This window comes from Zootoca vivipara, chromosome 11, assembly GCF_965207765.1.
Source record: "Zootoca vivipara chromosome 11, rZooViv2.hap1.1, whole genome shotgun sequence".
Classification (NCBI taxonomy): Eukaryota; Metazoa; Chordata; class Lepidosauria; order Squamata; family Lacertidae; genus Zootoca; species Zootoca vivipara.
The window spans coordinates 30,593,030-30,620,812 of NC_142594.1; the positions used below are offsets into that span (position 1 = coordinate 30,593,030).

At 45.1% G+C, this 27,783-nt stretch overlaps 1 long non-coding RNA gene across 2 annotated transcripts in view; it reads left to right on the forward strand.

Annotated features, from left to right (window-relative positions):
- The window catches only part of LOC132592860 (uncharacterized), a 63,482-nt gene extending 54,003 nt beyond the window's left edge, over nucleotides 1–9,479 (forward strand). The window contains exons 2-3 of one of the 2 annotated variants that reach the window (XR_015946253.1): nucleotides 4,199–4,416; nucleotides 9,213–9,479. This is a non-coding gene — a long non-coding RNA (uncharacterized LOC132592860). The remainder of the gene's footprint in view (nucleotides 1–4,198; nucleotides 4,417–9,212) is intronic. The other variant, XR_015946254.1, reaches the window with a different exon arrangement.
- Nucleotides 9,480–27,783: the final 18,304 nt, after the last annotated feature.

The following is a 27,783-nucleotide window of genomic DNA, read 5'->3' on the forward strand; positions in this document are numbered from 1 at the left end:
AAATTTGCATCCATACATATAAATTATGCAGAGTGTATGCATATACAGTATATGCCTACTTTTTTGGTGTAAGTGGACACCTTATTTGCGGTCAGAATTGCTTTTCTCCATGCTGACTTGAATGCTGCTGTTATTAGGGAGTCAGGTGAGATGTCTTGTGTAACATCTAACCTGATTTTGAGGGATGAGTTCGAGTTGATGAGGTCTGAGGATGTGGATGAGGTGCTTACAGCAGCTGAACTCATGACATGCTCTCTTGTCTTTTGCCCATCACGGCTTCTTTAAGCTAGCTGATGGGGTTGGCTGGGTGGGTCCAGGGAGCGGCCAACACATGTCTGCATGAGGGAGCAGTGCTGCCACATTGAAGGAGGCAATAATGCAGACAATCCTAAAATATGCCTTCCTAGACCCTGAGGTATTTGACAGCTAGCATCTGAACACAAATATTTCCATTTTCTGGGTAAGGTGTTAAAGAGAGCAATGACGGTTCAGTTGCAGACATGCCTGGAGGAGCACAATGACTGAGCATTTTAAGTCTGGATTCAGGTCCTGTCTAGGGACATGTCAGGGGGACTCCTTACAGGGACCATCCCCCACTCACCCTGACCAGCACTTTGCCCAGTGACAGCACTAGCAGTGGGTCAGGAGGAGGGAATGAGGAATGGAGCAGGGTGGAGAGGGGGCTCTCAGACCTGTCAGAGCCTAGACACCGACCCAGCTGGCCAGAGGAGGAAGGACAGTGCAGAGAGGTGCCGGAGCCTCCTCAAAGCTCCAGCCAAAGGACGGGAGAAGGAACGCAGCCCCTTCCGGCGCCCGAATTGAGGTGCGCGCCCACACGCAGGGCTAGGGGGAGGCGCTTTGGGGTGCCCAGGCTTTTATGCTGGTCCAAGACATGAAGGAAGCCATTGCCGGGTTCTGAATCGGACCAGGCAGTCATGTTTTCTGATATCTCTGCACTGTAAATAATATGCACAATAAAACTCTGGAAGACAGAGCGGACTGGAGTGTCTTTACTCGAGAGTAGCCGCAACAATCCCCTGACAGGACAGAACTGGCCTTGGTCCTCATCTGTGCAGCTCTTTCCAGAACTGATAAACTCCTCAGCTCCTGGATCTGGAAACCAGACACATAATGCTTCACAGCCATTACTGGATACAGCCCTACAAGGAGGAATAGGACCACTGTAAAACAGTGCCCTCACGGCAACAGTCCTAGGAGGTTATGGTGGTCCATTGAAAGCTACTGAGAGATTAAGCAAGAACAACAAGAAAAAGGAGTGACCAAGGCCAGTTCTGTCCCTAGACAGGACTGGAATCCAGACGGAAAATGCTCAAAATCATTGTGCTCTTCCAGGCATATCAGATATATGATTTTGGGAAGTTTCTACCTAGAACCATCTCTTCACTGGAGGTTTAAGAAGCCTCTATGGTGAAGAACACCTATGATCAACATAGGCTGATACTCTGCCTCTGACCTTTCCAGGACATGGATAGCTTGGCCACTGTAACTCATGCATTGGGAATCTTCCCGATATGACTACTTCAATGTGCTCTTGTGGGGCTTCCCCTGAGACTTACTCTTCCTAAGCCAAATTATCGGGGCTTACAGCAACAACTTTACTGTATTTTAAAAACCCACCGACTGATTCACACATGCACATGTCTCAGTCATCAATTGTTCAATGTTCAGTCCTCAGTGACTCACAGGCAGTTGTGTCTGAAATGCTGTCAGGCAGTATGGAAAACTTGCTAAATAAATATATTCATAAGTTATGGTGCCCTCCTCGCCCACATGCAACTCTCACATGATAGCTAAGATGCCTGAGACTTCCATCCCTTGGTAGCTCTTCAAGGACGTACCATGTGCCCAGTGGCTTCTACATTGACTTGGGGAGGTCAGAAGACATCAGCCGTCTGTCTGAAGGATCTTTGTGAGCAAAAGGTTTTGCCAGTTGAATGTGATTTGACTTAAGAGCTGCTTCGAAAAGATCGTGCAGCTGATAGCTTCTCGTTTGGGCGCACAGCTGACGAAGAGGTGAGAAGGAATACATTATTTCATCAACATTATTTCATCAAAGCCTGCTGCTTTTAAATGAGGTGAAATCCCTCCAGCAGGAAGAGAGAGGCCATCGATTCAGAGTCTGTGTCAGCTAATACTTCTCTTTCCTTAGCAGCACCCTTCTTATTGGTGTCTTCACCAATCAGTGTTGACATCAACAATGTAATGTGCTCGTTTGTTTGTGAGACAGGGGATATTCTACAAAAGACCAAGTAGAGAGAGGCTCCTTTTGCAAAAAAGAAAAGCAAGAAACCCCTGAGGCTCCTTCATTGGTGCTGCATCTCTAGCAGCAGCAAGTCTCAGATATCACAAGGTTCCTGCTGTGCTCTTGAACCACACACTGCAGTTAGGGTCAGTTATGGAGACACTTGTGCCCTTGTGCTGTAGCTTGTATTGACAAAGGGCTGGTCCACATAACACAGGCATTCAGGGAACAGGTCCTAGCACTTTCTGCACAGGTAGAAGGTCCAATATCCTATCCCTGGCATCTTCACACAGCACATGGTTAAACTGATGGCTTTAAAAGGGATTGGACGAATTCATGAAGGAAAAGCTTGTCAATGGCTACTAGTCATGACAGCTATGCTCTGCCTCTATGATCAGAGGCAGTAATGCTTTTGAATACCAGTTGTTGGAAGCCACAGGAGGAGAAAGTGCTCCTGTTCTCAGGTCCTCAGGGTTTCCCACAGGCATCACAATTGAACAGGCTCTCCTTATCTCTGGTTGAAGTTGGGGAAGCCTTCTGTTTGAAACTCTGGAGAGCCTCTGTCAGCCAAGAGTTGTCAATGCTCAGCTAGATGGACCAAAACCCTGACTTTGTATATTCCTCCCATTTCAGCTATAACCAGACCAATGGAAACTTTGTGCTTACAAAAGATCCCCAGGCCATGATGAATTCTGTAACCTGTATACATTCTGCAAAAAAAAGCAAGTGTGTGTGTGTGTTATCTTGGTTTGCAGAAATGATTTTACATGGCAGAGGGAGCCTTTCCCGTACCCTAACTTCTGAGATTTAGAATGACAGGGTGCGGCTTTACACAGAGTCATGTCACTGGTCCTTCAAACACAGCATTGTCTAAAAATGTTGGGCAAAGCTCTCCAGGGTTTCAGAGTGCCCATCACAAGAAAAATGGCAGTAGCCTTGTCAAACAAACTCAGGCTCATTATACCTGGTCTATGTAAACAGCGTGTAGGAGGACAAATTGTGACAGCTTAAGTCTTTTATCACATCATGTCATGGTGGGGTGGGAGTAGAGTCTCATTTTTTGAAAAATCACACACACACACACACACACACACACACACACACACACACACCAGAAAATTAGCCTCTACTAGAGAAATCTATATGTAGAAATGTCCAGGAATGTCTGCAAACTCTTTCAACATCTCGTCTTCTGCTCGTGTAGACCAGGCAAATAATTCTCCGGATGGTAAATCCTGTACCAAACATGGCGCCTGTAAAGTGGGATGGGGACTGAGAAATACACCTGGAAGTGCTGATAGCACCTTGTAGGGGAAGCCTATATTGGAGTTATTTTGAGTAACCATTGCACTTATATAGCACGTCATCTGGTATCAGCCTCCTCTGATCTTCTGCTGCCCCATGATATGGCTTCTATGAGTGACAGGCCATGTCATCCACAGTGCTCCTTTTGCTGGCATTGGTATGTCCACCAGGGAAGGGTATCTGCTTCTTGTGTGCAAAAGCAACAGACCAAAGGTACAATCTTCAGCAGAAGTCGCTTCAGATGTCTGGGAATCGAATGAGAGCAGGGGCAGGGATGATTGGAGCTTGTACTATGATAACAACTGGAGAGTCACGGTTCCTTCATCCCTGCTCTAACCATTACACTGTACTTGTACCATTAAAAATCCACAAATCAGATGACAGAAAAACAGAAGATCCATTAAAGAACATTACCTTTTTTATATAAAGACAATCTGATCGGACCAAGTATTTTGATCTACCTGTAATAACCAATGGGTTTCAAGCATTCACATCAGGGCAGAGCACCAGTTTACAAGCTAATTTAACACGATAGGTGAATTAACTTGTAAATGTATCAAGATCTCTGAATTGCATTCACCAATAACAAATTCATCTCAAATTCATTTTATTATTATTATTTTATTTTAGAGCTGCTGGAGAAGAAATCGGCGTTCCTGAACAGCACATACTTAATCTTCAAGCATCCTTCTGTCATGTTCTTTTTATCTGCTGCTCCCAGTGTCTCAGCAGAGGAAAGTCAATTCCTTGGATATTTTAAAGCCCTCTTAGTAATGAGGAATGTGTTGGACTCCATTTCTTTCAGCAAAGCTGCATTCTTTCATTGTGCATCTAATGTGTCGGCCAAGGTAACTGCATTGATTTCAAAATACCCACCTTGATGCTTGTGCAAGTCACCTGAGATGAAATGGGCCATGCAATTTGAAATGTCAATATATCTTACGTCCTGATTCAGACATGATTGATGCTGCCTTGCTGTGACATCACTTATCAGTGCAGCAGCAGTATCATATACATGTGAAGGATTAGTGCGCAGTCAGTGCATTCTTCTGGGCCATGGATCTTTGAAGTGCAAATAATGCTGCGTAACATGGGCTACTTCGAGTGGGAAGTGCCTTTTACCCATGGTGTGGGTCAGGGGCATTGTTAAGGGGAGCCTCGGGGGGACTGTGTGACACACCAGGACGTGAAAACACAATCCCTCGTCCCTCCTTTTAAAAACTCTTTTAAAACTTTGCTTACAGGGTCTCTGGGTACTCTGCAAACTTCAGCGCTGGTGAGATTACCACCCCATCTTAAATTGTGGAAGGGCCAACTCACATCCATTGTATTGGGCCCAGAAAATTCTGCTGGCACCTCATAGTTCCAAGGAAGCCCCGACAGCAAGATCAGGAACTTTTTTAGTTCCCCTGTCCACTCTGAAAATTGGATGAAATTTGCATCTGTACATATAAATCAACATATGCAAATATTATGCAAATTTGTATCATGGGCCTGTGCCCCAAGCCTTTTAAGCATTTCTAGCAATGGCCCTGGTGTGGCTACATAAGATGACAATACAGATAACTGCTTTTTGTATAACAGCATTTAAGTTATGTACACACCATATATTTAAAACAGTCAGTTAAAGCATATAGCTCCCACCAATGAACCCTGGGAGCTGTGGTTTGTTAAGGGTGCTGGGAACTATAGTGGTGTGAGGGGTAAACTACAGTTCCCAGGGTTCTTTGGGGAAAATCCACATGCGTTGACTGTATTTTAAGTGTACCGTGTGCATATAGTCCATGTTTAAACTGGGTCACTGGATGAGGCAATGGAGATCCATGTGAAGCAATTCCAGTGACTCAGACCATAAATGAATCTATGTGGAGAACACCCCTGGAAAAATGTTTGTATGATGACAACACCATCCCCCATGCTCCCCTTCAGCAGGGGAACTGAGCTCTTTCATTCTGTCAGCATAGCTGGGTTGACACAAGTCCATGCCTGAAGAGACCACTGTGGTCTAGAAGGTTCTAGAATCTGCCTTTGCAAAAGAAGCCATCGGTTTGTTCTCCTTCCCATGGTGGGATTGGTTTTGGCAGAGAATGTGCACACATTCCTTCCCTGCTGGCGATTCCTTTATATATCTTGTGTGTTCTCGGAGTTGGGCCTGTTTAACTCTACTCTTGGGCCCAGCTAACTGGCTGAAGAAGTTTCTTCTTCTTCTTTGCTATGGTTTAACTCTTTTGGACAAAACCATCTGTCAGCAGCTGTGAAAGGACCACGTTTTTCCCAGATGTGACAGGGAGCTGATTCAGAGCCAGCATTTATTAACAGGCAGAGTGTTTGACTTTGACCTGGGATTGGTTTGGGTGGTGAGACCACACTACAGTCCAGACTGGTTTAATATCCATTACCTCTACCTAGAGTTATGTAAGAGCAGGGAGTTGCCAAACTACAGATCACAGGATTCTTGGGATGGTAGGGAGAGCCAGGATACTTACATTCATGTAGGTTATAAGATAGTTATCTCAGTCACATATCAAACAGGAGTCCTCAGTTCAGACTGGACATAAGAATCTGCTAAATGGAGCAACAGGTCCATATAGCCCTGTATTGTTATCATCCAAGAGTCTCCTCAGAGACCCAGGTAGAGTAGAGGTCATTCTTACCTCCTGCTCCTTGCCAAGGGATTGAAGCTTGGCATAATTTCTATGTAACGTATGTGCCCTGCCGCACAGCTCTGGGCCCCGACTACAAAAATACAGCCACTCTATCCCCCTAGCTGAATTTGAAGTTGTGGGAATATTCAAGGAGGCAGGAGAGGATACATTGTTTAATTATATCCTTCCCAACTTACGTTAACAAGTTCTACAATTTAGCACAGTAACACCCCCCCCCCTTTAAACTTACACAGTGGATAACATTTTGGCCAGGCTTGTTTAAGCTTCTAAAATAAGTTTCCTAGTACAGTAATTCTCCTTTTATTCCATCCTAAAAAGACAGACACAACACAGCCTTGTATAAAAGTATAAAATAGTTTACCCACAGTTTCATTCAGTTCACAAAAGGATCCCTGAAGGCAGACTTATGTTACAAAATACACTTTTGGTTTCACTTGGAATCTATCCCATAAGGAGATAGTTCCTCAGGCTGATGCTTCTTCGATGAAAGCAAAATGGAGAAGAGAGAGATGTGGTGGCCAGTCCTGTGCTTTTGTTACCTGCACAGGTATAGTCACGCCCACCTCTGATCACATGTAGCGGAAGTTTGTCCCAGCACAGGAGGAAACAGAAAGTTTATCTACTGGCTGGACAAACATCCCTCTTCATGTCTAAACATGTCCACTCTAGGAATGTTGTATTTGACTGCTCTGTGTTTCACACCCCACGGAAGTCAGGACCTCTTATACCCTAAGGCAGTGTTTCTCAACCTTTTTTGGGCAAAGGCACACTTGTTTCATGAAAAAAATCACGAGGCACACCACCATTAGAAAATGTTAAAAAAATTAACTCTGTGCCTATATTGACTATATATAAAGTAATTCTCCCACGGCACACCAGGCAACATCTCGCGGCACACTAGTGTGCCGCGGAACAGTGGTTGAGAAACACTGCCCTAAGGACACTTATATCCCCATTTATTTGTCTGCATATTTATGGCATTTATAACCCATCTTTCCTAAATGGACCTCAAGGCAGCATACATAATTCCACACTTCTGTTTTAACCGCACACCAATCCTGTGAAGTAGGTTAGGCTGAAAGATAGTGATTGGCCCAAGGCCATCCAGTGGGGATTTGAAAGCTGGTTCCCCAGGCCCCTAGTTCACTGCTTCAATCATTGTATCACAGTGACATGTCTAGACCAGAGGTGGGCAAACCTTTTCTGTTATACGATCAACATTCTAGACTAGGCTATGACAGGAGGATAATCATGTTATTGATAGCTTCCCCTGTCTTCTTCACCACAAATATGCCTTTTTCTCCTTCCACCACCTTTCTGCATCATATAGTGCCATCATATCCCCCACTCAGTCCTTTCAAGATGAAGGTCATAATGCTCGAATGCCAGAAATTTTCTTCTGTCCGCTAACACTGCACTGTACGTCTAATAATCTGTGGGTAGCCAAAATCTGTAACATTCCCAATCCCAAATGCTCCTGAATCCCATATCCCACAGTGATAGAACCGCAGGGAGAATTATCGCTGCTGTAATGCTTGGCACCTACGGGATGACATTTGGAGATGATCCCAGAATACAAAAATGGGGGGGGGGGGAGAGAATAATATACTAACTGGTTATACACATACTTTTTCTCAAAAGGGACCTTTTGGAATAAGATTTTGCATTCCTACTAGGCTGTGTCTATGTCTTCAGAAAAAATATATGGGAATTCAATAGACGTGGCTGCATTATATTGGCGTAAAATCACTGGTCCATAATTACTAATATTGCCAATGGTTCTCAGGCATCTTTCGAGAGTCACTCCCAGCTAGCCGCAGTAATCAAAACGGGGCTAGATTTATATATACATGTACATGTACATATACAGTCATACCTCGGGTTAAGTATGCTTCAGGTTGAGTACTTTCAATTTAAGTACTCCGCGGACCCGTCTGGAATGGATTAATCCACTTTCCATTACTTTCAATGGGAAAGTTCGCTTCAGGTTAAGTATGGACTTCCAGAACCAATTAAGTACTTAACCTGAAGTACCACTGTATATACATACTACACACACACACACACACACACACGCACGCACACACACACACAAATAATAATAATAATAATAATAATAAAATAATAATAATAATAATAATTCTTATTTATACCCTGCCCATCTGGGTGGCTCCCAATAGAATATTAAAAACATGACAAAACATCAAACATTAAAAACTGCCTTCAGGTGTCTTTAAAAAATCAGATAGTTGTTTATTTCCTTAACATCTGATGGGAGGGCGTTCCACGGGGCAGGTGCCACTACCAAGAAGGCCCTCTGCCTGGTTCCCTGTAACCTCACTTCTCGCAGTGAGTGAACCACCAGAAGGCCCTTGGAGCTGGACCTCAGTGTCCAGGCTGAATGATGAGGGTGGAGATGCTCCTTCAGGTATACAAGACTGAGGCCACTTAGGGCTTTAAAGGTCAGCACAAACACTTTGAATTGTGCTCAGAAACATACTGGGATCCAATGTAGGTTTTTCAGGACTGGTGTTGTATGGTCTCAGTGGCCACTCCCAGTCACCAGTCTAGCTGCCACATTGTGGATTAGTTGTAGTGTGTGTATTTTGTGTGTGGTGTGTGTGTGTGTGTGTGTGTGTGTGAGATACCACACACATACAACAGTCAGGCACACACCACAGCCTGCGATGCAATCCTTCATTCAAGCCTAATTTCAGCAGTGGGATAAGACTTTGTGGGTGCCAAGGAAGACCTCTGTGGGACCCCAAGCACCAGATTGGCAGCTCCTGCCCTAGGCTGCAACAACCATGCACCAAGTAATTTCTCCCTTTTCGCTCCATAAAGTTAAAGGCTTCATATATAGAACAGGATACAGAATTTGGCATTAGAAGAGCAGGGTCACTTCAGGGAAATCCTCAGGTCCAATGTGTACCAGCATTTTGTACAAAATCCATGCTTTCTTCTTCTCTCTTCCCAAGGTAGAGCCATGAGGGAAGTTCACACCGACTGAAAGCAAGTTGGAGATGCACAAATATGTATGTATTAACATGCAATAAATCATGCAGAAATGCTAAATCACAACTGTAACCTTCTGATACGCTATGACATGATATCAACCAGCAGGCTTCTGCGTAAATATGTCTCTTTCTTGTGGGTGCCTGCTAATCTACCTGGACTTCATCACTGGCACCATGCTAATTAATATGCACGATTCATAATAAATAAATTATTTTCACCAGCTAAAACATGGAACTTTGTTTATTTGCTCATTTGAAAGTAAACATGCTACCCACTGACATCTGCTGAGAATGTGGCAACAAATGGATGACAGCAATGGTAATGAACAGTGTCTGCTTTATTTATGTAACTGCAAACAGTTGTACACCCATTCATAATTCTTCCAATAAGAGGGAAGCCCACACAGAGCAGAGAAAAATGGAATCCAGGCACTAGTTTGTGCAAATGAAGGACAGATTTGGGTGCACCATTCAAACTCTCAGTTGTTGTATTCTGTGACTGAAGCCACTGCAATTAGTACTGGATTACAGCTACTGTAAAACCAGATTAACAATGTGTATTCATAAATTCATAGTATGAACTAAAATCATTTAAATGTGAAAAGGGAGGGGGAATATTATTATTATTATTATTATTATTATTATTATTATTATTATTATTATTATTAAAATTGCTTACATCTCACTTTTACAGTTTGGGCTTCTGAAAGCGGCTTGCAACAAACATGAAAAACAATTACCACCAAACAAAATAAAAGAAACCTCAATTAATAAACAACACACACACACACACAAAACAAATGAACAGAAAGGGGGATATTATTGCATTATAGCACAACAAAAGCAGGAAACACACACACACACACTTCCAATTGGAGCATTTGTGGTATGAAATATCCCAGGATTTTAGTAGGAAGCTATGGGGCATGCACCCACAGCAATAGGAAGCAACATGTCCACTCGGAAACTTTTGCAGGTGAAAAGGGAATTGAAGGCATATAACCACCTTGTTCAAATCCCCCAAAGGCCATGAAGCCCACTCGGTGCCTCTCAGCCTAACCCACCCCACCTCACAGTGTTTTTGTGGGGATTAAATGAGGAGGGGGAGAACAATGTCTGCCACCTTGAGCTCTTTGGAGAAAAATGTGGGACATGAACATAAAAAATATTGAGCACAAATCATCATGAATACAAATAGAAAGGATATTGGGGGACGGGGCGGACGGGGGATGACGACCTTGAGTCTCCAACTCTGAGTCCCCCAAAGCTTGATATGGACTGACGTCCCATAAATATGTAGCAGCAGCACCTCTGATGGGTTTAGCTGGTGTTAGGAGCCCTGCCATCTCCACATCTCTGGGAGAGGCCACTGAAAATATACAATCCCCAGCCGGGAGTGATTTAGGGAAATGAAAAACAGAGAGCAGAGCTGGAGGAGGTGTCAAATGTTTCTCCTCGCCTCCAGTTTGAGGGGATCACTTGCTTTCCCTCAACCCCCCCCTACCTGTCTACCTTTCCTCCTTGGCTGCTGTCTACTTTTGAAAGCTAAAATGCCCAACGTCAATAAAAATTGCAGGAGGGACAGTGGGCGGGGGGGGCAGTGGTGTTGGTGGTGCACACACATTTTAATTGGTGTGTTATTATCAGTTGACTGCAGTACATTCAAGGAAAGGAAGAAACGAAATGTCAGCTTTCTCCGGTCTGGTGATCCAGATGTTTTGATCTCCACCCCCCCCCAACCAGCCCCAGTCCGAATGGTCAGGGGTGATGGAAGTTGTAGTCATACAATATCTGAAGGGCACAAGGTTGCGGAAACCTGGCTTAGACTCCACCGTTTTCTCTGAAGCCCACAAAAAGGTACAAACTTTTGGTGAATTCCCCCTGCCTTGGCTCTCCTTTCCCAGAGAAGTCTCTTTTCCTTACTTCAGCTGCATTAAGCAGATGGCAACCAATGTGGAAGAGATTAATAAATGAATAGGACTGGGGTGGGTTTTTGAAAGATATAGAGGTTCAAAGCATAAACAAGACATGCTTTGGGCCTGTTCCCTCTTAACACTTTGGCAAGAGATCTTTTATTCACCTGGTCCTGTATTGCCTATTAGAGTGTCCTACCATGCAGTGGACAGTCCTCTGTTTGAAGGGCTGCCCAGCCAAAGTCCAGTTTGAAGACGAAGAACCATATTGAAGGAGAGCAGAAAGGTTCTTGAAGTTGCCTGCCAACAGTCAGCAGACTGAGAAAGCACACAGGTTACTTCATTATTCTCTTCTATACCAGGGTGGGGTGTATTACACTTCTGTTTCAATTACAGGGCCCTTCCAGAGTGGAGTTTTATTGAGGGTGCATTCTGTAACATTTTCTGGATACGATAATAGTGCATAATAGTTCATTGATGAGTCCCCCAATGCTATCACAGGATTGCTGTACGGAGAGGCTACAGCACAACAAAAGCAGGGCCGAAACTTGAACATCTGCGGTATAAAAAGGGATGGGGTTTCAGCAGGAAGTTATGGGATATGCACCAATTAGACAGGAAGCAGTGTGACCGCCCCAAAATATTTGCAGGCACAAAGAGTATTGAAAGTTGGATTGCACATAACTGCCCCCCAATTGTCATGAGTACAGATCCTAATGAATGTATGAAAAAAAAAGATCTCTGGAGGGGTCCCCAGTCATTCTTTTCAAATTTGCATATATTTTATTAAGGTAACATTCTGGCTTGGTCTAAGGCCCTATGCTCCCATGACTGTACAAAGAAAGACCTCAGAGCTATGGTACATCTCTGACATGCCCCCTGCCCTTTCTGTAACAACTTATGCTAATTTAGGTGGGAGCTGAATCATAAAGTAAGGAACCTCAGGTCACAAGAGCATAAGGAGAGCCCTGCTGGAGCGACGAAAGGCCCATCTAATCCAGCATCCTGTTCTCACATGGACCAACCCAATGCTTTGGGAAGCCTGTGATCTGGGTCTGAGTGCAACAGTACTCTGCCTCCTTGCAATTGCAGGCATCTGGTACTCAAAGGCTTAAAGCCCCCGACAGCGAAGACAGAGCACAGCCATTGTGGCTAGTAGCCACCAATAGCTTTCTCCTCCATGAATACTCCTCCCAAGTTCCACTAGGCAACATCCTCACAGGTCTTCAGAGGCGTACAGGTCCTCCAGAAGTTATTGGACTACAACTCCCATCAGATGCCCGCAGCAGTCAGGGATGGTGGCAGTTTTGTTGCCTAGCAGAATCTAGAAGGGCCTTAGGCTTCCCCATTTCTGGCATGAAGTTCCTAAGGCCTACTGTGATGAAATAGCCGACTGCAACCAACACAGGGATGAGTCACGTACATACACAGCGTTTCAGGCACCACATGAAGCCATCTCTCCCCGCACAGGCAAGCATGCCAGACATGTGGCACTCATCTGTTAGGATGGAGCTGAAAGTAACCAAACAATCTTCTCCCTTGTTGCCTCGGCCCACAAGGCTTACGCCGTGGCATGAGTGGATGCCCCTCTGTGTGGCATAGACATATCTGCATATTGTTCGGATGGAGAGTGTTAATCTCGCCTCCTACATGGTATTCTAAAACACACAGAGAGACCACAAGCCAGGCAGGGAGGATGTTCAGTATCTTTCATTTCGCTGCCCTCCCCCCTTCCTTCCTTCTTCCTTCTTCTTCCGAAAATGGCCTATGTTTAAAAAGTACTACCCCCGTGGTTTCTGACTATTGCTCAGGGCAATTTTGCTTAGCCTAGCGGAATGTCCTGGAAACTGCTGGCAATAACTTTTAGCCCCCAAGACTGGAACATGTTGAGCAGAGACAGAAAGCCTATGAACAACTAATGGCTGGGAGCCAGAGTAAACAAGTGCGGTTCGTCGGGTTGCGGTCAGAAATGTCTCCCTTTTCAGTATGCAGCGCAAAATCCTCTGCCAACAGTTGCCATAAAGTTATTACACAAAGCTGTTTTTCCTCTCAGTAAGACAAACCCAATGAAAGGCTGCTTCTCGTCCAGCCCCTTGCTGACATTAGGCCTCCGAGATAGTCTGTCATGCCAAGAGAGACCTGTGTGAGCTGCGGTCTCCCTTCCAGGCTGCGTTTTTCATTAGGCTAGTTAGGGCTTCTGTACAGAAGCAAGTGAGAGGGGGGTGGAAGGAGGGGAGGGAGCAGAGAAGGAGAGCAGAAGATTACACACACACACACACACACACACACACACACACACACACAAACACACACACACACACACACACACACACACACCTCTTTCAGGATAGCATGACAAACCACAGAGCAGCAAATTCTGTCCTCCCTTTCCAAACTCTGTCCTAGCTGGCCTGGCCTTGCAAGGGGAATTGGAGCATAGGCTGCTAGCTTGTACCAAGCCATACCATTGGGGCCTTCAGCATTGTGTCTATACTGGGGGAGGGAACTGCAGACCCAGAGGCCCAAAGTGGCCTTCCTCTCCCCTAGCCACCAGAACCCACCAGAGCACAGTTTCTGACATGTTAAAGCTGCTTAGGAAGCCGCTACTTGCCCCAATGTGCCTTTAAGCTCTTTAAAAGAATTTGTGCAAGTCTGATTTGAATTAGTTATAAAACTCTCCCTCTTTCTTATTCATGTCCACATTTCCTCCCTGATTATAGGTGCCTACCCCCTGAGGCCATCATACCAAGCAACGACTTTGATAGTGAGGCTTCTTCGTTCTTACTGATGTCAGAGTCGGCATACACCTGGTACTCATAGTATCCTGCACAATGTATAGGGAGCAGGGTTTACATCTTGGATTTCAGTAGTAGAGACTCACCCATTAGGATGAATGGGGCACTGCCTCACAAACCTCAGTCCACCCTGAGCCAGCCCCTGCCTGCCTGCCATCTTACATCCATTAGAGGGAGCAGGTGGCGCTGTGGTCTAAACCACTGAGCCTCTTGGGCTTGCTGATCAGAAGGTTGGCGGTTCAAATCCCCATGATGGGGTGAGCTCCTGCAGGGCCGTCTCAAGGCGGTCGGGCGCCCTGGCGCCGTGGCGCGGAGATCGCTCTGGTGCCCCCGCCCTGGTGGGCGGGTGCAGCGTGCCGCGCGGCTTTGCCACACAGCACCCTCCTGCCGGTCCAGCGCCCTGGCGTCCCACGCCACTGAGACTACCCCTAGAGCCGGGCCTGAGCTCCTGTTGCTCTGTCCCAGCTCCTGTCAACCTAGCAGTTCAAAAGCACAACAGTGCAAGTAGATAAAAAGGTACCGCTGCGGTGGGAAGGTAAACGGTGTATCCGTGTGGTCTGGTTTCAGCCATGTGTTCCGTTGCGCCAGAAACAGTTTAGTCATGCTGGCCACATGACCCAGAAAGCTGTCTGTGGACAAACACCGGCTCCCTCGGCCTGAAAGCGAGATGAGCGCCGCAACCCCATAGTCGCCTTTGACTGGACTTAACGGTCCAGGGGTCCTTTACCTTTTTACTTTACCTTGCATCCATTGCAGGAGGTAGCTCTGCCTGTCACCTTCCTCCCCCTTAGTCTCAGTGTTGCCCCTTGTAGAACTCAGCAGGGAGGTCGATGGGGACAAGACTAGAATTAGTTGGCTCTAGCTGCTATTGGCGCTGTCTCTATGTACTGCCGGCCTCCCTGCCTTCCACTGCACCATTTCCAATGGTACCACTGGGTGGTGTTAGCTAGAAAAAGTGAATCCATCCTCTCTTTCCCCTTTCTGTTTTTACAGTACTAAACTCTCCTCCGGTTCCTTCAGGCCCCCGGCTTCCCTGACAACAGCCGAATCCATTTCCTCCATGCTCCCTCTGCCTCTTAATAAGCATGCATTATTGCGTGCTCTCTGTGCTGCGCCCAGCAGATATAATAATAACACCGTCTGCTGAGCTTTTCACAAGGCACCCTGCAATAACAGCACCTTCTCCTCTCCTCTGAGTTAAAAAGAGAACAGGCTGACATGCATTCCAAATGCACCATACCAGTGTAATGATAGCAATGATTACATGGGAAAGTAAAAGGTTCCATGGCATCCGTGTCATTTCAATCCACTCTGACAAGGAAGCGTTTGAGCGGCGTCATTTGTGTTCCTCTTGTGCCTCCCTTTGAAATGACCAGTTTGGCACAGCAGGTCGGTAGGAGAACCTCTGATGGAAGGACATGAAAAGCAGGTACCAGGTGCAATTATTCTGTCCATGCACATTTCACCCACAGGCCTAATATTATTATTATTTACCCAATTAAGAGTGAATGTGAGAAGTATGGGTGGCTGTCTGAACCATTCCTAGTGGTGCAGCAATAAAACTGCTAGCACATTTGCAAAGCTAAGCAGGGGCTGGGGTGGTTTTAAATGGGATGGGAAACCACAAGTGTATGACCCTTGGGGTCTCTTACAATTCTATGCTTCTACGGGTGCAAATTCCTCTGTCCTTCTCTTCTTCGTGACCATGCACTGTGTAATCTTGTCGCCCTGTATTGGGGCAAACTTATTTACTCTGCTCCTAACAGGTGGCAGGAGCCTCGGGGCCCTTGACGCAATATCAACTGCCCCATTTTAAGTTGGATATTCTGGAATTAAAGAAGCCATCCCAGTTTCTGATTGGATCCTGGAATGTCCCATCTTTTGGGTGCTCTGGTGGGAATCAGCTGGCTCATGCAGAGCCATGGACCCAAAAATAAGCATCCCAGTTTAGGTCCACCAGATATTGGAAAGGATGCAACATACATGTTGATCTTTCATGGAATTCTTGGCAAGCGGCATTACGTGGTACAGAGACGCTGTGCTAGATGCAAAGGATGCTTGCCGAGCACTAACTGAAGGGGCATTTCTGAAAGCCAGAGTTTCCAGTTCTGAAGTCATTCAAGAGCAGTTCTCATGCTCATCCTAGATGTTTTTGTAATGGGAATCCAGCTCCACCCTGATGCCTATGGTAGAATAACAATGAGCAAATAGGTCATAAGGTTGTGTTTCCCCTGTGGGCTGTTACCTACAGATACAGTAGAATAATAGTATGTGCTATAGGTAACACAGGATGAGCCACAGAAACCCCACACTATAAGTAACGCCATCACCTCCTACCCTATTTGCAGCTCCTATGGATGCAAATCAGATGCCCGAGGCATAGCATAAATTGCAAAGAACCCTAAACACATTTGGAATTGGACCACTTTTGACTTACACACAAAAAAGCAAAAGGTCCTCTGTGTGTGTGTTTTGAATAAGCTCATATTAATTGATACAGCAACTAGGTTTTATTTAAATGGGGGGGGGGATACTCACCATCATTTCCTTGATTTTTGCAAAAATGGACAGAATGGCAAGTCATTTCTCCAAAAGCATATCCAGAATGGGCAACACAAATCCTGGTTGTTGTTGTTTTACTATCTACTAAAAGACACTCATCTTTTTTTAAAGTTAATCTTTTGCGGCATGCCTTCAGTGTTTGATAAAAGTTTGAAATAAGTTCTACAGAAATCTGACATGATTGATCCAAAAAGTAACCGAAGGCAAGGATCTATTCTAGGCAAACAGTAAAAATAGCGAAACAAGATTGCAAGTAGTAAACAATATATTCACTCCTTTTCTTTACAGTTAACCTAACATTCTCTAGGTGTAAAACAGTGGGATCTTTATAAGGCTGATAGATGGTTATATATTGTATTTTCAACACACCTTTTCACCAAGACTTGATTTTAAGGCATCCCTTCCATCATGTATGCATCAATGTGCGAAGCTGACCATGTATTCCTCAGCAATTCCCCAGAGTGCTACTTAGGCTGCAATCCCATACACACCTGCTTGAGAATAAGCTCTATTGAACATAAAGGGACATACATCTGAGTAAATGTAGGATTTCCTCTTTAATCCTCAGAGTATTAGGTAACCCCTCTAAATATTATTTTACAGTATCATTCCTTTAAGTTTGTATACTGATGAAAGACAGAACCTGGAATTCAGGTATGCTACCAATCAAATTATTTTAAACAAACCTTTAAGACACTTTCCACTATATAAATAATTTTTAAAACACACACACACACACACAGAGAGAGAGAGAGAGAGAGAAAGAGAGAGAGAGAGAGAGAGAGAGAGAGAGAGAGAGAGAGAGAGAGAGAGAGAGAGAGATGGTTTTTAAGTACAATATAGTTATCGCCAGGGTTTCAAACCTGGGACTGTGTCTGGGGAGCCATCATTCAGTGTAAAAGCCTGACGGTTCAGTATTTTTTGTTTCATCCTTATTCTTCAGTCCATGTAGCTGGATTAGCCAGAGGTAAGAAGCCCTCTCAGTCTCATTTGTAAATAAACAATAAAAATCTAGTCCACACAATGTTACTTATTTAATTATTAAGATGACCAAGGGTTGCAGGACAGTTGTACATTTTTTTTTAAAAAAAATACAATGCAATAAAACATCTCACAACAAAATAGAGAGGCAAAAGAAAACCAGGAATCACAAGTATTTGCATCTTTGGCAAACATTCCTTGTGCGCTACTGTTTTGTTGTCAGGAACCAGCACAGCAAGAATCAGGAACTGTGTGGAACTGAACTCTGACACTGCTGATAAGGAGCGACGGAAAAGCTTGCAGGACTATGATGGCCTCTCTCAGCCCAGCCTCCAGGATGGATCCACCTACCCAGGGGGCCACCTGGCTTCCCTTGACCTGCTAGGGCTATAAAAGCTTCCAGCTCTGGAATGAGCTTTCCTTCAGCAATGGTTAGCAGGGAGATCAGCTCCCAACAGAAGAGGAGAGGGAATATTTGCACACACACACAGTCCAGCATTTCCAGAAACAAAGAGATGGGAAGACATAGAAGCTGCCCAGTTGAGAGAGGAGCTACTCAGCTATGAGATAGTAACTAGGCAACCAGAAGGGAGGGAGCAGCTGGGCAATACATAATTCGAGAGTTGGGGGGAGCATGTCAGGGAACAAAAGAGATGCAGGGGGGGGAGGAACTTCCTGTTGGTGCGCTTCTTGGCTACGGTCACGGAAGTGGGGAGGAGTCAGAGTAGGCAACTGATATCCTTGTGGAGAGTTGCCTGTGTGTGTGTGCTTGTAACATAATGCTGGAATAAAAGGACTATAAATCTGCCAAATGCGCATTAATCCTTATCAGTGAGCTACCCGAAGGGAGAGGAGAACTCCTGTACTTGACACAAGCCCAGCATCTTGACACACCTAGGCTAGCAATTGCAGAGCCACCCTAGCCTTGTGTGACGAACCCAAGGCCTTTGCCACCAATAAATATGCGACAAACCCAGTCCCGGCGTTGTCACTAAACTTTCGGGGATCCTTCTTAATATGTGACGAAATGTCCTCCCTCTCTATTACTAAAAATGCGCCACAGGAATCCAGGGGTGAAACCACCACCCCCCACTTCTCCTGCCGCCTTAAAATAAACCCCTGTTACTTGGGTTCCTTAGTAAAGAGAGTCTTCCAGATTGCGTGGCCTGGTATCTTGAGAAATTCTAGGCTGTTTGACGGAATAACCTCTTGCCTACAGTAATGGGTCTCACTCAGTTTGATTCCCCACTGCAAAAGTTTGCCCTTTCCACTCTGGCAACCTTGTAGCACCCCAGGTTACCCTCCTAAGCCTCCTCAGTGTAACTCTAGGACACAAACTGTCGCCTCTATTCCCGAGGTAAGTTTTGTCCTCTACTGAGCCACCACTTCTGTGAGTTTAGATACCCAGCTGGAATAACTAAGCACATCCACTAACATTTAAGAAAGCTTTATTAAGACTAGATGACTTTTAAATGCGTAATGGTTTCATGTGTACAGGCTCTTAGATCATATTCATAGTTTCACTTAACAATGGCTAGATAATATAATTCAATTAAACTCCTCAGAACACTTTAAGATCTCCTACGCCTACCCACACTCTCCCTCGCTCCCACAACCCTCTCCTCCGAATTAACTGCCTCCCATTCCTTTTAAACTCCTGGCAGTCCCGCCCCTCAGGAATGGAATGCGTCATTTATCCAGGAGGTTGGGGTTTAACTCTCTGCACCCTGGAGTTCTTTTGCCCACCAGGCCAATCCGTCACACCTTGCTTTCCCCAGCCTTGCTTTCTGTACAATGGTGGGGAACTAGTCCACCCAGGGCTGGATTTAAGTTTGATGAGGCCTTAAGCTACTGAAGGTAATGGGGCCCTTTATATGTGATATTTTAGGGAGCAGCAGGCTACCAGGCAGGGCCCATTATTTACATCATAGGAGCCTGCACAACACAAAACACTGTTGCTGTATGTTGGTTTTTTTATTTGTTTTATATTTTGGAAATGTACATCTAGTTTTTTTTCTTTAATTTTTTGGGGCCCCCCCAAGAGAGTGGGGTCCTAAGCTATAGCTTGTTTAGCTTATATGTAAATCCAGCACTGAGTCCACCCCATTTTTCCTTTCAAGAAGAAATACCAAAGATGCTGCCGTGCCAGAATGCTCTTCTTAACTATTTGCAAAGACTTCCTGGCACCCTGACCCTACCAAGACTATGTGATAACCTGTCCTATCCTTGCCCAAGGCCCCAACTGGAGCTTCTTTAGTGGATACAGGAAGTGTGTCGGTGGCAGAGCTTTGCACACAGAAGTTTCGGTCTCTGGTTAGGATGGGAAAGATGTCTACCTAAGACTCTGAGGAGCTGTAGATGGGCAAATGGTTTTGATCTGATACAAGACAGCTTCCTACAGACTCAGATAAAAGTTCAGATATATATATATATATATATATATATATATATATATATATATATATATATATATAATGCACAGGGGGGGGGGTGTCCTCTGTAAGCAAGCAATATGGGGGGCGAGAAAATTACCATGGAAGTTGTGAGTCCCTCTTACCCTTGTAGAAATGAAATTTAAAAACTCAATCTTTTGAGGTCATATTAAGCAATGAGCGTTTTGTGACTGTATTGGATTTCATCCATGAAAAATAGGTCCGTGCTAAAGAAGAAGATGAAGAAATCTGACAAACGCTGAACTTTCCCTCTCTGCCAATACTATTTAGGTCTTCTGTGAAAGGTTCCCCCCCCCCCAAAGCCGGGAGCAGACATTTGTTAAAAGGAGAATGAAAGAGGGCTTCTCCACCCTTTCTTGCATCCTCTTTATGTCCTTAGGAAGATTGCTTTTTAAAATGACAGGCCTCTTTATTATGGTTATTATTAATATCGCTTATTTTCCTGACCAATTTGAAGAAGGATGTCTTGTAGCCTCAAAAACCAAACTCCTTCTGAATATGCCAAATTGTGGGCTGTCAAGTTTGGCCGCTGGAGCTATCAAAGAGAATGAGCGAGATTATTTTGTCCCGATTGCTTGATTGGATTGACTGCATTCTTCTCTCCTATATCCCCTTCTCGCTGCCCCTTTGGGTGTATTTGTGTGTGTGGCTTGCAGTTGAAGTCTCTCTTTATTTATTTTTCTTTCTTTCTTTTTAAATCACGTGCTTAATCCCCCTATTTCCACACACCTCCTTTCACCCCCCCCCCTTTAAAAAAGAGCCATAACAGAAGTTGCATTTCAGAAGTAGTGAAGTTTGTGCTTCCCATCTGTTTTGATACCAAAAAAAGGGGGGGGAGGAAAGAAAAAAAGTTGCCGGGCAGTATCTGGACACTGTCAGGGTGTTGTAGTGCATATCTCAAAGTGACTTTGTTATAAAAAAGGCGTTTAGTCTCACCTCCCCCCCCCCAACGTAACCTTGTGAAATTTCCACATTAAAAAGCAATCACATCTTTCAAACCAGAAATGATTGTATTTGGCAACGTGGCTCTAACTCCCAGGGGTGTCAGTCAGGGCTTGTTTTTCGCTAAAACAAAACCAACTTTCAAAATAAATCAGCTGCAACAATATTACAGTCCTCAAATCTTATAATCCTATTAACAGGGGTTGGATGTTTTCGTTTGGTCCTCCCTGCTCTCGTTGCCACCGGGCTGACATAATTGTCCAGGTTTCAGTAGAAAGAAGCAGATAAATCTGAAGAAGAAAGTAGCCAAAACATGCAGTCGGGGCCCTGGCATCTGCCCAGCCTGGCCCTGTGGTTAAAGAGCTCTTAATGACTATTGTAAGCCCTTAAATATCATCATCTGTATTTCACCTCCATCTAATGCGCCGCCTGTGTAACATGTTTATGTCCTCAGACAGCGGCGTGAGAGACTCAACAAATAACTCTGTGAGAGGAACGGGAGGGCAGCGAGGTTGCCATGGCGATTCCCGTGAATGAGGCCTCTATCGAAATTGCAGAAAGGTGCCAATGTGCTCGGGGAGGCCGTGCCCAAAACTAACCTCAGCAAAGTCCCCTTTGCCAGAAGTGGAAATGATGTGGTAATATCAAAAAGTAAATGGACTTACATATAATTCTAGATTTCTCTACATATATTTTTATTGGAAAAACGACAGGAAGGCTAAATCTTGCAAGTCTTTTTTCTGGCTTGCTCTCACAAACCCTTAGTCGTTTGAGTAGTCCTGGTGGGAATCTGCACATAAATGACTACTAAGGGCTTATATAGGAACTGGCACTCGGTCCTTCGCAGAGACAAAATGCTCACTGAACTAAATGAGAGAGGCGGTGATTTAGAAGTCCAGGGGTAGGCAAGGTATTGAGCCGCTTCTGTGCGACTCGTAGTCACTTAGCAGAGCCCTAACCATTCCAACTTTGACTTTCCCAGCTTTCACAAAAGCAAGCTACTAGTCCCTCAGGACTGTGGACTTGTGCCAAAGATGAAGGTTAGAGACAGGCAACTGCTTTTTAAGAGGTGAATATGTTGGACAGAAGCCACACTTAACCGTGCACTGTATAGTCTAACATTTTTATTTACCTTGCTGTTTAGGTCAAGTAGGCTTTGTAAGTTTTTGAAACAACATGAAAGTCTGCAAAATTTGCTTGGCAGAGATGAAAGTGGAAAATATACTTAACACAAGGGACCCAACAATCTTCAGTTATCTGGAGAAACTATCATATATATTTTTTAGCCTAATGAAAAATAACTTAATTTGCTGGCATGTGACTGACTCTCACCCTCAAAACAGTACATTTGGAAGCACTCCTGCTTGCCTCTGTGAGAATGGGATGCTGGACAAGACAAGCCTTTGGTCTGATCTGTAAAAGCTCTTATGTTCCAATGCTCTTAATTTTAAACCTTCCATTACAGATAGTTGTTCACTTATATGTTGCTTCTGATTATTTGTACTAAATCAAGTAAGGTAAAGGTAAAGGTAAAGGTAAAGGGACCCCTGACCATTAGGTCCAGTCGTGACCGACTCTGGGATTGCGCGCTCATCTCGCATTATTGGCCGAGGGAGCCGGCGTATAGCTTCCAGGTCATGTGGCCAGCATGACAAAGCCGCTTCTGGCGAACCAGAGCAGCGCACGGAAACGCCGTTTACCTTCCCGCTGTAGCGGTTCCTATTTATCTACTTGCATTTTGACGTGCTTTCGAACTGCTAGGTTGGCAGGAGCTGGGACCAAGCAACGGGAGCTCACCCCGTCACAGGGATTCGAACCGCCGACCTTCTGATCAGCAAGCTCAGTGGTTTAACCACAGCGCCACCTGGGTCCCACTAAATCAAGTACCGTACTATATTATACCGGGCATTTACTGTAGCTCCATATTGAAACACCGATTTATTTTAGAAAGCTTTCTTAAGCAAGCCAATACAATGAAAGCAAGGCCAGCCCTCCCATTGGACAGAGTGAAGTCACATTCAAAGACCCACCTTTCATGTGTGTAGGAGAGCCCTGAATCCTGCTATATGAGGATAAGACAACAGACACCTGTGCATTGATGTGGGTGCCTATCCACTGGGGTAAATACGCATGCAGGTTACCATGCACATGGCCATTTTCATGTACACCCAACAAGTACCACGCAATGACACGGATGTCAGTGAGTTTATCCCACAGGTGAGAGAATGTGCCTATATACTTCGACTGATGTCACTGCAAGTAGGTGTTCCTCATGTGATAACCATCACACACAACATCCCATCGTCCATGATTATTGCTGGATCATGAAGACAGAACCCTTTGCCATCACTTTCGTCTACCAGATAATGGTACTAGTTCCAGAGTGGGGAGGGAGGCTTAAAGTGATGTCTGGTTTACCAGAGGTTCTACTGTGGTTTTGTAAAGTGTCATATTGGCAGAAGCTGGACTGGATGATATCACTGCACCCCAATCTTATGCCTAATTTTTTTTGCTGTATTGGAAACGTGTGAACAAGCTGAGATGAAAACTCTTCATTTCAATCACGGGGTACATGTATTCAGCATGGTGTGTGTATAATAACTGTGATTCTTTGAAAGAAGAGCGTCCAATTGTGGAATTTCAGTCTCTTCTCCTAAGCTTGGGGAATTTGATCAGCATAGCAGAGACTACAGGATCGCCTCTGTATGTCCCTCACAGACCACACTGTTGGGTCAAATGAGGCAGTGGCTTTGAAAAAATAATAATTCAGAGAGCACTGTACATGCCTTTTTGATGAGAAAAAGGTTACTCTGACCCCTTATTTTGAAGCAGTAAAGGCCCAGAATAAATAGCAAAACGCTGAAGGAAGCCACTTTTCTGCCTCTCTGTCTTCTCGCTAAAATTCATGCGTAGTTTTACATGGGATTTGGGGTATCAGAGCAACAATGGCTAGAACTGAAATCTTCCCTAACAATCATTGTAATATACCAGCTACCGAAATAAATGGTAGCTGTACATTTGCATGAAAAACACTGTGCCACTTTTCTTGGGCAGAATAAATTCCCGGGGGACAGTATCTTAGGTAGTGTTGCATGCATGCAGACTTGCATAATTATTAAAAATACAAGAACTGAGAAACTGAGATGCAATCATTATTTTTCTCTTTCACAGGACAAACAAATCTCCAGATACAGCTATAGATATGACAATTTATACATCTGAGTCATAGAATCACAGAGTTGTAAGGGACTCCAAGGTTCATCTAATCCAACCCCCTACAATGTAGGAATCACAGCTAAAGAATCCCTGGGCGACGGCCATCCAACGTCTGTTTAAAAAACTTCAATGAAGGTTTATGAATGAAGGTCAACCACTTTATGAGGTATTCCATTCTATTGCTGAAAGCCTCCTATCCATAACGCAGAACCCAGTGAATGGCTAAGAATGTGAGCTAGGAACCCAGAGGTCCAAACGTCACCTCCTCAGAGATGAACTTACAATAAATCCTTATGCAAGTCACTCTCTCTTTCAGCCTCAACTTCCCCATCTGCAATATAGGAATAATAACAATGCTGTTCTACTTTACAGGTTTGGTAACAATTCAGAGATAAGTACACAAAACCCTATAAGAATGCTACATTTTTGTAACTTATCTTCCATAACTGCAAAATCAACAAAGAGTGCTCACCATGTCCTAGATTTTGTTTAAAAGAAAGAAAGAAAGAAAATGCAAGCTGAAACATGGATTTCCCATTGTGTGTGGAGTCCCTGTAACCCAGGCCTAGAAATAAATTCAGACATGAATTTTTGGTTTGGTTTTTGGCAGAATTTAGGCCACAACTTTATTGATTACAAATCAAGTGAGTGGTTGCATAGGCTCTGGTTCCAAAGCTACCTAGAGTAGCGCTGACTCAGGACGCACCTTGAGTCAGCATACAGGTTCACCCCTGGGACGGGTTCCTGACTAGCGCCAGGCCTGATTCCCCCATATGTGCCCAGAACTATGGCGAGGGCACACCCCGCTTGGGGGAATACCAACCAATAGTCCAATGGATTTCTTTAAGAGAAATACCCGGGTATAGGGTGGTAAGGGCTCATTCCTCCCCTATCAGCATGAACCAGAGCCTATCCGCCAACCTTACAAGTTGTGGTGATTTGCTACACAGCAGGCGAAACCCAAGTGGCAACAGCCAATCAGCCAAGTGGGGAAAATTCCTGCCATGCCCCTGTCCCAAAGACGGCATAGCAAGGTCAAGCGCAAGCCCTAAAATTAGGGAGTGGTGTGGGGGTGTTCTGATGCACAAAGCCGGAGAAGAAGATTCTCTACGGCTCGTGCAGGGGTTACAGTGGAACCTCGGTTTATGAACACCTCGGTTTATGAATTTTCGGTTTATGGACACTGTGGACCCATCTGGAACAGATTAATTCATTTTCCATTACTTTCAATGGGAAAGTTCGCTTCAGTTTATGAACGCTTCAGTTTATGAACAGACTTCCGGAACCAATTATGTTCATAAACCGAGGTACCACTGTATATAGGTGGTCCATCTGTCTCTGATTGACATGCCTTTTGTCCAATTACACCCTGCAGATGGACCACCAATAGGGTGTTGTGGCTGCTCCAATTATCCCTGCCCCAACACCTAGTCCTGTTTGTCGGGCCCACCGCAACGCATGCCCTCTCTTGCAGGGAGGACCCGATTTGCAGAAATATTACTCTTTCCCAGAAAGGTCAACTCCCACATTATCGTTGCAAGATCAGATGTTGCAAGAGTATAATGCTAAACATGAAATAAAGTTAGGGCATGCCTTTCTGATTTTAGGGAAGTATGCCCATGAATGCTCTTGTCTAAAAGCAAACACAAAACCGTAAATTGGAAATCACAGGTTAATCCCCATTTCAGGTAAAATTGCCTAAACCCCGATGAAGCCACCATTTTCCTAATGCTTCCTATCAGCAGAATCTGAATGGAGTAAAGAGATAATTGAGTAGAGGTACATAAATAAAAGTTGCTGTGCTATTTCCTTGCCATTCTTTGCACCATCAGTGCCAAATTCATTAAAGGTTCTAAATGCAGGAATGAATTAAAACTAAATCGCTTAAACGATCACAAAAGAAGAACATCAATTTCCAGGTCACCCCAAACCAACCAACTGCCTCTCCTAGTTCTATCAGACTTTTGTACAAAAGCTCGTTTCTCTTTCAGGCACTCTAAAAGTGACTTTTATTTTCCGGTAAACGCGTAGCTGTATGCAGCACCGACAGCGATTCAATTTAGGCAAAATTGTAGTCAAAACTAAACTGATTACATTACTATAAATGGGGAAGAGTTAAACTTAGAAAGGGAATAAAAAAGAGAGGAAACTAGCCTCCCCTTTTCTTTTATAACATTCCCCTCAGAGAATTTCCTTGTAGTCTCTTCTGACTCTTCCAAGAGATGTTATTTTCCCTTCCAGTACCAATTTCAGCAGTGATGGCCTAAACGGTTCTGGTGCCCCAGGCGAGACTAGATTATAGGACTCCATATGGGGTCAAAAATAGGAGAGTCCTTACATGTGTTCGCCAAGAAAATAAAAGCCGTAGGATTTCACTGCACTTCAAAGGGAAGATACCCAGCCAAGCCAATCCTATTCTAGTCACTCAGGCAGTGAAATTGTTGCAAGCCTGTTTTGTGCACCAACTGCACAGTTAAAAGTCTAGAACGTTTTGTGTGTGGCTGGTATCACAGTTCCTTGCTTGCCTCACTCCCTTTTGTCTGCTGAATGGGACTGATGCAAAATGTGGGCTGGTTCATGGTCTTTTGGCAAAATGTTTGTTGCTTCCCCCCAGCGCTGTCTTAAGCACTCCTGTCGCCATGGTGCGCCGGATCTCTCCGGCTCCCTTCCGCCCCGTTTCCCAGCGCGGTGGGAAGGTGGGCGCCGCGCGCAGCTGCGCAGCAGACCGGCCGGCCAGCGGGCGGGCGCAGCTCGCGGCGCCCTCCTGGCGGGCCGGCGCCATGGTGCCCTGCGCCACCGGGGGTCTACGATGAGCCGGCCCTGCTGCCCCCAGTCCAAGAGCATGGTTGAGAACTTCTGCATATGCAGTGGCAGAGAATTGAGGTGCGGGGGGTGTGGTGTGCCCTGGGTATCATCACTGAGGGGGGGTTGGCAAAATGAGTTTTTTTAAAAAAAAATCAAAGGGCTCACGAAACTTTTTAGGAGTGATGTGGTGGCTTAGGCGCCTGCAGGGTTCGCAGCGTGGAACTTGCGCCTGCCTACTGCCTCTCCCTCAGCTGCCCTACAGCTGAGGGGGAGGTGGTGGAGAAGTGCCAAATGTCAGAGAGGCTTGCCTCGCCCCCATGGGCGGATTGCCCCACCCCCATGGGTGGGTCACCACGCCCCCCCCCGGCTGCAAGACACGCCCCTGTACCAGGCACCCGAGCAGCTAGCTACACCACTGTGCGTATGTCACTACCATTCAGGATGCCTTTTCTTTGACCGCAACAGATTATGCTAAGCAAGAGTCAGGGCGCCTTCCAGTGTTTTTGCATGACTCTATGTGGATGCACAAATCACATATTCACTCGCTCCTCTTGTTCCAGCTATAGCAGGAGCAGGGAAACCTTTGTCAACCACATTCCCACACCAACAATGTTTCTGGTGTGTGTGTGTGTGTGTGGTGCAGTCTGGTGGTGGACAGAACCAGAAGCAAAAAAGTGGGAGAAGCAATGGATGTGCCTCTCACTTTTGTAAAGAGGCTACAATTCGGTCAGGGGGGTTTACACACCCATGCCTCCCTCCTCATGCCAGGCATACAAGAGACACTATCACAGTTCCTGGGCACATTCCAACGAGGCGTAAGCACTTGAGTGAGGAAGGCTCAGTGATTTGTGTAACCTGGAGAGAA